Source organism: Corvus kubaryi, unplaced genomic scaffold (genome assembly GCF_017639235.1).
Source record: "Corvus kubaryi isolate FWS band 111438036 unplaced genomic scaffold, C.kubaryi_AGA036_p1.0 37300, whole genome shotgun sequence".
Lineage (NCBI taxonomy): Eukaryota > Metazoa > Chordata > Aves > Passeriformes > Corvidae > Corvus > Corvus kubaryi.
This window is the reverse complement of record NW_024581093.1, coordinates 10797518-10805053: the sequence shown is the minus strand read 5'-3', so window position 1 is coordinate 10805053 and position 7536 is coordinate 10797518. Positions and strand designations below refer to the sequence as shown.

Genomic DNA, 7536 nt, shown 5'->3' with positions numbered 1-7536 from the left:
GGCCGGCCGGGCTGGGCTGAGTGTGGCGCGGCGGGGCCGTCCCGGGCCCCTGCGCTCCCCGCGGCCGCTGCTCCTGCCCGGTCCCCAACACTCCCGGCGCTGGGACCCTGCGGGCGCCGCGCTCCTGCCCTGGGATGCCCCGCGCACCAAACTTTTACGCCCATGTGTTACTTCCAGAGGAGGAACCTCTCACAAACAAATGTCACGATCTTGAAATAAAAACTATACTTGCAAAGAGGCTACAAATAAGGCTATTTTTAATAGCTCGTGTCCAGCGATACACGTACGGCGTGGGTAAAGGGTGGGTGTCCCCGCCGAGCTCCGCTCTCCGCGCCCCTCCGCGCGTCACGCTGCTGCGGGCACGGAAAGTTACTCTGTAAAATAAGCTGAACCGGCAGAAGCGGGAGCACAGGCGTTTCCTTCCCTCTACCCTGACCCATCTAGTGCTCTCTCCTCCCACTCCCCCCGCTGGATTATTTACTCTTCTATAGAAGCTACTCCTTTTTCCCGTATTAATATTAACAAACTCTCTGTAAAAGCAAGAGGCTGATCAGATCCAACTCATTTCAATTTCAAATGAGCCGGTAAAGCCTAGAGAGTGAGCGAGAGGAGAACGGAGAGAGGGACAAATCCTCCCATTCGAGGAACTGGCTCACTGGCGTTTTCTTCTCATTATTAAACGAAAGAGACTGTAAAATGTTTCTCAATAAGGGTGGGGGGAAGAAAAACAGCCGCAAAACCCAACCAAACAAACGCATACGAAGCGAAAAATCCTCCCAGGTGCCACTCCAGTACTTAGTCAGCTTTGCAAAGTGGTCACTGACGCTTCTTTTCATTTCTGCACAGGCGAGCCCCCTCCCTCCCCGCAGCATTCGGTACAGTAGATTTTGAGAAAAAGACAAACGAAGCTATCAGCGGGGATGATGTTGAAGAATGAAGATAATAATGTTGCTATAGGTGGTACTTCACATGACATTATTTTTCACTGAATGTTTAAAGAGATGTTTCGGCAGAGATGGATACACTCAGCGCAGGCTGTCACCCTCCTTACCCTGAGACAGTGGGAAAGAAACCGAACCTGAACGCACAGAAACGCACTCGTTACTCACTGCTAGCCACACGTAGATGCACACAAAATACCCACGCGGATCTATTTGCACATTTATGCCTGTATTTCTAACTGTATCAATCACTCCATTAGCTTCCTACGGTTTCTAAAGCTAGACGATCTCCCAAAATTATTCGCGTTCACAATTTCATTATACTTTTGCCGATTAAGCTTGGGACAAATTTCCCCAGATGTGCAGTACCTTTGCTTCGTGGCTGGAAAAAGGCGGCCGTGGACAGGTAATTAAAAAGCAACAACAACAACAACAGGACGAAAAAGAGTGGCTGAAAGAAAAAGAAATTAATTTGGAGAAATTAAGTTTTACAACTTTTTTTTTCTCGTTTCTCTTCTCCTCGCTAGTGTTAAAATAGCGCCTGGTATTTCGTCCAAGACCGATTGATTATTTATTGTTTGTTTTCCTCTCCTTCGCTGGGGGCCGGGAGGGGTGGGGAAAGGGTGGGGGCAGAGCAGCAGTGCCAGGGCTAGAGAAAAATCGGTCTTTATTGTTGTTGATAGCAATACATCAATTAAACGTCATTGTCTCTAACAGAAGTTGTGAGAGTTCACAGGCGTAAATACTCTGATCTCGGGTTTTCCCTCTCGATGCTCCGAATGACAGTGACATATTTTTCCCTCCCCACCACACCTTGGAGATTTTTTTTCCCCTCTCGGATTATTCTTTTTAATGGAGGTGGGAGGCTTTCTAATGTGCTTCAATGCAAATCAGCCTGGCTGCAAGACACCCGTGGTGGGGATCGATCTCCAGTTCATTGAGATGAGCACTGAAGGGAGATGGTAAACAGGGGATAATTTGCAGTTCATTCTGCTGAGAGACGATTCCAATGAGATGCATCACAGTAGACTGGATTATTGTTATTCAGGTTTGCGATCAGACACAACACCCATAGCACGATGGAGTTAAAAGCTGCACGATCCCCTCATAGTTAAAAAACATTGTTAATAACGATCGGCGGGATGGAGGGGAAATCCAGCTGATTTCATATTTTGTGCCCATGACTCCCGAGCCCCCTCCGCCCGAGCGGCGCGGGGCGGGCGGCAGCTCCGCGGCAGCGGCAGCCGAGGGTCGGGGCAGCCCAACCTGCGGCTCCGCGCCGGCCCCGCTGCCCCGCACGGCAAAGCGGCTGCCCCGCGCCGCTCGCACGTCCACCCTGCCAAAATACCCGCTTCCCACTTAGCAGGGCGCTTGGTCTTTTATTTATGGGGTTTTTTTCTTCCTTCTCTTCCTGCTCGTTTTCTATGTTCTCTGTTTGCCTGTATTTTAACTGAAAAAGCACACTTCACTGGAGTTCCGAGCGCCGCTCCAGCTGACCTCGCAAGTTCGCCGTTTGTCAGCTAACACAGGTTACATATATTTTAGAAATGTGTGTAATTAGGGGCTTCCAGATGCTGCAGTCAGCTGGGAACTTGGCTTTATGCTCCGATGTATAATAAACTTTTGAGACAGTCCTAGGGCGCAGCTACCCCGGGGCAGCGAGCACCAGCTCTCCGGAATTGTTTTATTATCAATAGCCTGGATCACGCTATTCACTATGGACATCGCAAGTCCTGTGACTGTGTGGGTTTAGGTATGACTACTTTTGTGGGCATGCTGTAAGCTTCCCCCTTCCTTGCTCTCTTCTGCCTTTTTTTTTTTTTTTTTTGATTTTCTAACGGTAATTCTCCAGGGGGAAGGAAGAGAGAAAAAAAGAAAAAAAAAAAGAAGAGGAGGGGGCACGAGAATTGAATCCTTTGCCATTATTACTGACAACTAATAATTGATTATTGCTCACAAACACCAGCTTTTACCCGCATAATTGAATCGTAAGCAATACGGGTTTAGTCAAAGGAAAAAGGAAAAAAAAAAGAGGGAGAGAACCTCTCCCTCTCTCTCCCCTAAATCCCAGAGAATCGCAGGGATGGGGACTCCTTCGCCCCCAAGATAAAAATGACTAATGCCATAACCAGCCAAGGTGGGATTATTTAATTCAATTCTTTCTTTACACATTTGCTGCCTTTTGTTTGACCTGATGGCTGGCAAATTTTTACACCTAGCTGTCCCTTTTGAGTTTATTGATGAAGGTGCTTCTGAAATGATTATCAGGAGATTTACAGCCATCACTACCCACCTACGGGAAAAGTAGTAAAATCAATCCCTCAATCAATCAGACCTCTCTGTGCATATCTTTTGAATCTACTCTTTTAGCTGTTTTATTACAACACGAGCATTAAATATGTTTGTTTCAAATTTAACACGAATGCCTCCGAAGGACTCTGTCAATTTAGACATAAATCATGAAGTAAACAAGCTGGATGGAAAATTCTCTCACTCGGGCAAGAATGTTAAAACCCAAGGAATAAAAAAAAATCTCCTGCATCAGTGTATGGGCAACTCTTTTGTATGTACAGCCCACAGGGCAGAAAAATAAACAGAAAAATAAATACGCAGCACTGCAAAAGATTTCCATGCACTTTTATAGGACTAGAGAGCGCTAGTAATTACAAATACTTTCACACCCTAAAGCCCATCATTATTTCCTCTGGTATCTTTTCTAGATATATATATATCTCAGAATGTCTTATTTCCCATGTTAAAAAAAACCCTTTTTTTTCAATTAAATACCATACACTTGAGAAAGTGTCTTGATTCTTGATTCCAACATTATTATTGATCCCAAGGTATCACTCTATCCTTTATATGCCTTTTTTTCTGGTTAAAAAATAAATTAGAGGGTATTTCAGGTAGGCTGCTTAGGTCAGAAAGCTTTCCCACTGATATGTTGCACAGTGGTCACCAGGTATGGACAGTGAATCTATAAGTTCTACAGAGAACCAGGATTTTTATTTGATGCCACAGGGGAATTTTCTCTGCAAGCCACATGCCTTTGCATCTCAGTTTAATTTTTTTTTAATATCCTAGTGTATCGCAGCCATATAAAGCCACCATGTGGCTCCACCAGAAAACCAGAAGTTTAGAAATGAAGTGACAGAGATTTCTCCAGCCTTAGATTACAAAAAAAAAAAAAAAAAAAAAAATACTGAGCTACATTCTGAGCTATAAAGACATCTTTCAAAGACATATTGTGATGTCTCTCAGCACACAAAAATCTCTGGATAGGACAAGTGAAAAAAAAGACACTGAAATAAGAATTATGTACATGTCAGAAGAAGAGTCATGAATAATTACATCTGATATTGGATGATGACATATAACCTGCAATAACAGCCAACATTTCCTCCAAATATCTTGCTTTAAGGAAATGCTCTCATACAGTAGGAAAACTTCACAGTCTCTATCACTCTTCATCCAGGTACATATTCATGGGAGTCTTAGTGTTGGTTTTTAATAAAATATGATAGTTATAATTTCTTTGTCAAAATAGTATTTAAAATAGTGCAAAATATGGAGTTGGGAGTCATTTAAAAGCAAATGAAGGAGCAGGACCAAGGGATGCATTTTCCAGGAATATATTTAAGGAAAAACATGTGTTCTTAAAAAAAGTGTTCCCATAGGATCTGCTTACCTTTGAATTAAAATTACACAAAAGTTCTGTACTCTGACAAAATATAAACACAAGGACAAAATTTCACTTGAATATTTTCTCTGAAATAGAAGCTACAGGCGATTTCTACAAGGTAGTCATCTAACAAAGTAAGACCTGTTGTCACAAAAAGATTTGCACTGTCAAATAAGAGTTACAAAGTATACATGTTTATTTACATTTTCAAGTTTCATTTTAAACTGGAGGATATTCAGTGATTAAAGACTAAACACACGTCAAACCTCAGGGGGAATGTTGCCTGCAGAGTCCTAAATTTCTTGCCTAATGAAATGAACCTGACAACCCCCTCTCCTTTTCATGACATATTTTTGATTCGAATACAGTGGAAGTATTTGTAAGTACATACATTTTGTTTGCATAATATTGAGGTGCCCTGATTAATGCATGGTGTTTACAATGTGAAAATTGTCATGCTCTCTGCATCAACACAAGGAGCTGGCCTGGCAGCAGCTAGTTGCAATTAAGTAAATGCTTCAGGAATAATGTTCTGCTTTCCATGCCTTAGCTAAGCAGAGTCCTCCCCATCCACCTTTTGCCCCCAGTTTGAGCCAGCCCGTTAAGAGAACTGGTGTGCAATGGTGCTGTGCAGAACATACCTCTCTGAGTGCAAGTGTGTTTGCTCACAGACTTGCACATGCACTGTCTGGGTCCTGTGGGGAGCCCATTTCCTCATGGAGCAATCTGATCCCCAGCCACATTTTTGCAGTTTTCTTTTCTTCCCATTAATGATCATATAATGTTCAAATGGCAATAACAGCCATTACCTGCCTCAAAAGGTAACTCCAGGAGTTTCTGATTTCTTAGAAAAATTCCTCAGCAGAAAAGAGAGGAAAGAGTTGAGTGCTGAGCTGCCAACTAGCTCTACTGAACTATCAGCAGATACTACATCAGTGACCCAGAAAGAGCCTTGAAAAGTACTGCTTCATAAACCCAAGATCACACAGTTATCACCTAGAAAATGAGACTCGTAGTTTCCTTTCCTTATGTAACAAAAGCTCAAGTAACAGGATTCAAAGAACAATCCTCACAAAGAGACTTAAAAGACCCTTTCTCAGAAACCCAGAAACCAGATTTGGGGTTAGAAAAATTGTTTCCATCCTTCACATGCTTTATATAGTAAGCCTGGACTTTCATCCTGGCTGTACAAGCCATCTCTTGAATCTCACCCTGAGTTACGTATTCTGTGTTTCCGTCCCTCTTCACAGAACTTCAAATTCCCTCTCAAATGCAGTGTCCAGGGCTGCAGAACATGTCTATTTACAGCCTTAAGCAGCTTTCTGCAGGCTAGCTGGCTCTCCCCAGGACTGTACACAATCATTAAGCTCATCTGAGCTTCCTCCTAGCCACTGACACCCTAGAAGTACTGCCTGAATAAGAATTTAAAGCTTGAGTAGGTTTTAGATAGTACTAAAGACATGTGGTACAAAAATTATACATGCAAAGACAAAAGTAGCCCCAGTCTGTAGTGGTTCAGCAATTCAACTGTTTGTCATGTACTGCAACAGGCAAAACAAAAGAGCGAGAATTGTACTTGAATATAAGACAACATGGTACATTTAGGAATTACACCAAACACCAGTGCTTATTCTACTTCCATATGTAAAGCTCAAGGATACATCACATACTCACTTCTGAGACCATGAAAAGATACTTTCCTTGTCCTCAGAACTTTGCAGGGTAAGTGCCCAATCCTAAGCATCATCCATGTCACTCATCCTTGCGCAGGAAGCAGAGCACTGACAGCACAGCATGAACTGTGCTTCAGTCTAGAACTGCATGAGTTAATTTGGACCAGGGGCTAACTGTGGTGATCAACCTGTTTCTGACCACTGTTCCTCACTGCCCCACGCCTGGACGGCCCTGTCCCACCAGCTGAGCGGGGCAATGGGCACGGGGGCTCTCCCAGCCTGTGCTGCTCTGGCACTGGCACAAGCGTTTGCATGACATCCTTGCCAGCAAGGGATGGAAATCTCCTGCATGGGACAACAATGCATGGTACAGTAACTTCTTAAGCTGTTCCAGCTGTTTGCAAATAAAATATGCGTCTAAGCCCCCAGTCTACACAAACTGATTTCCGAGAGGAGCTGTATTTGTGTGAGTGTGCCAGATTAGGGCCATTACTAACTGCAGAAGAGCATAAACAACTGTTCCAGAGAGAAAAGATTTAGAGAAGGCACCAGAGACAGTGACTAGCATGTAAATCCCATACCTCTTAGTGTGAACTCTCTTGTTAACATGTTTAGTTGCCAGTTGCACACATTTGCACTCCCATACACGTTAAGCCTTGAACTCACTTGTTCTGTCTCTCACGTTTTCTCAGCCTGGCTTCTTCTGCTGTTGAAGCAGCTTCCATTTTCATGCTGCACAAAAGCACAAGCAATGCCATAATACATAAGAATAACAGTTTAATGAAAACATAGAGCCAAATGCATTGGAAATGTACTGAATTAAGTGGAATTAAAGAAAGGATAAATATGGTCCATTCCCTCCTCCATCTTCAGTACTGTCATCTCCAACACTGTACATACAATCTCACAATACAGTAACATTGCTGTACTCACTCTGTTCAAGCAGGATCATTCACTTACTCTTTGTTTCACTCCTAGAATTTTCAAATAGCAAAATTCAGTTCCAGGCAGCGCTGCTCTCAAAGGGCAGCCAGACCTGCTACTCCTTTGCCCCACTGCTGATGATTGCCCCAAAGTGGGACAAGACCTGTCCGTGTCCAGTGATAGTCACACTGAGCAGAAGCAATAATTAAACCCAGTGCCAAGGTAAAAAGTGAGAGGGATGTGAGCCTAAGGGGGGAGAGACAGGTACATCTGCATCCTGGGCCAGCACTGCCACCACCAGCCCCCAGAGCAGCAG

General features: G+C 43.7%; 1 long non-coding RNA gene across 1 annotated transcript in view; it reads right to left on the bottom strand.

Moving 5' to 3' along the window:
• Positions 1-3561: 3561 nt before the first annotated feature.
• LOC121664298 overlaps positions 3562-7536 on the bottom strand; it is a 274117-nt gene continuing 270142 nt past the window's right edge. The window contains exon 14 of the long non-coding RNA XR_006015946.1: positions 3562-7028. This is a non-coding gene — a long non-coding RNA (uncharacterized LOC121664298). The remainder of the gene's footprint in view (positions 7029-7536) is intronic.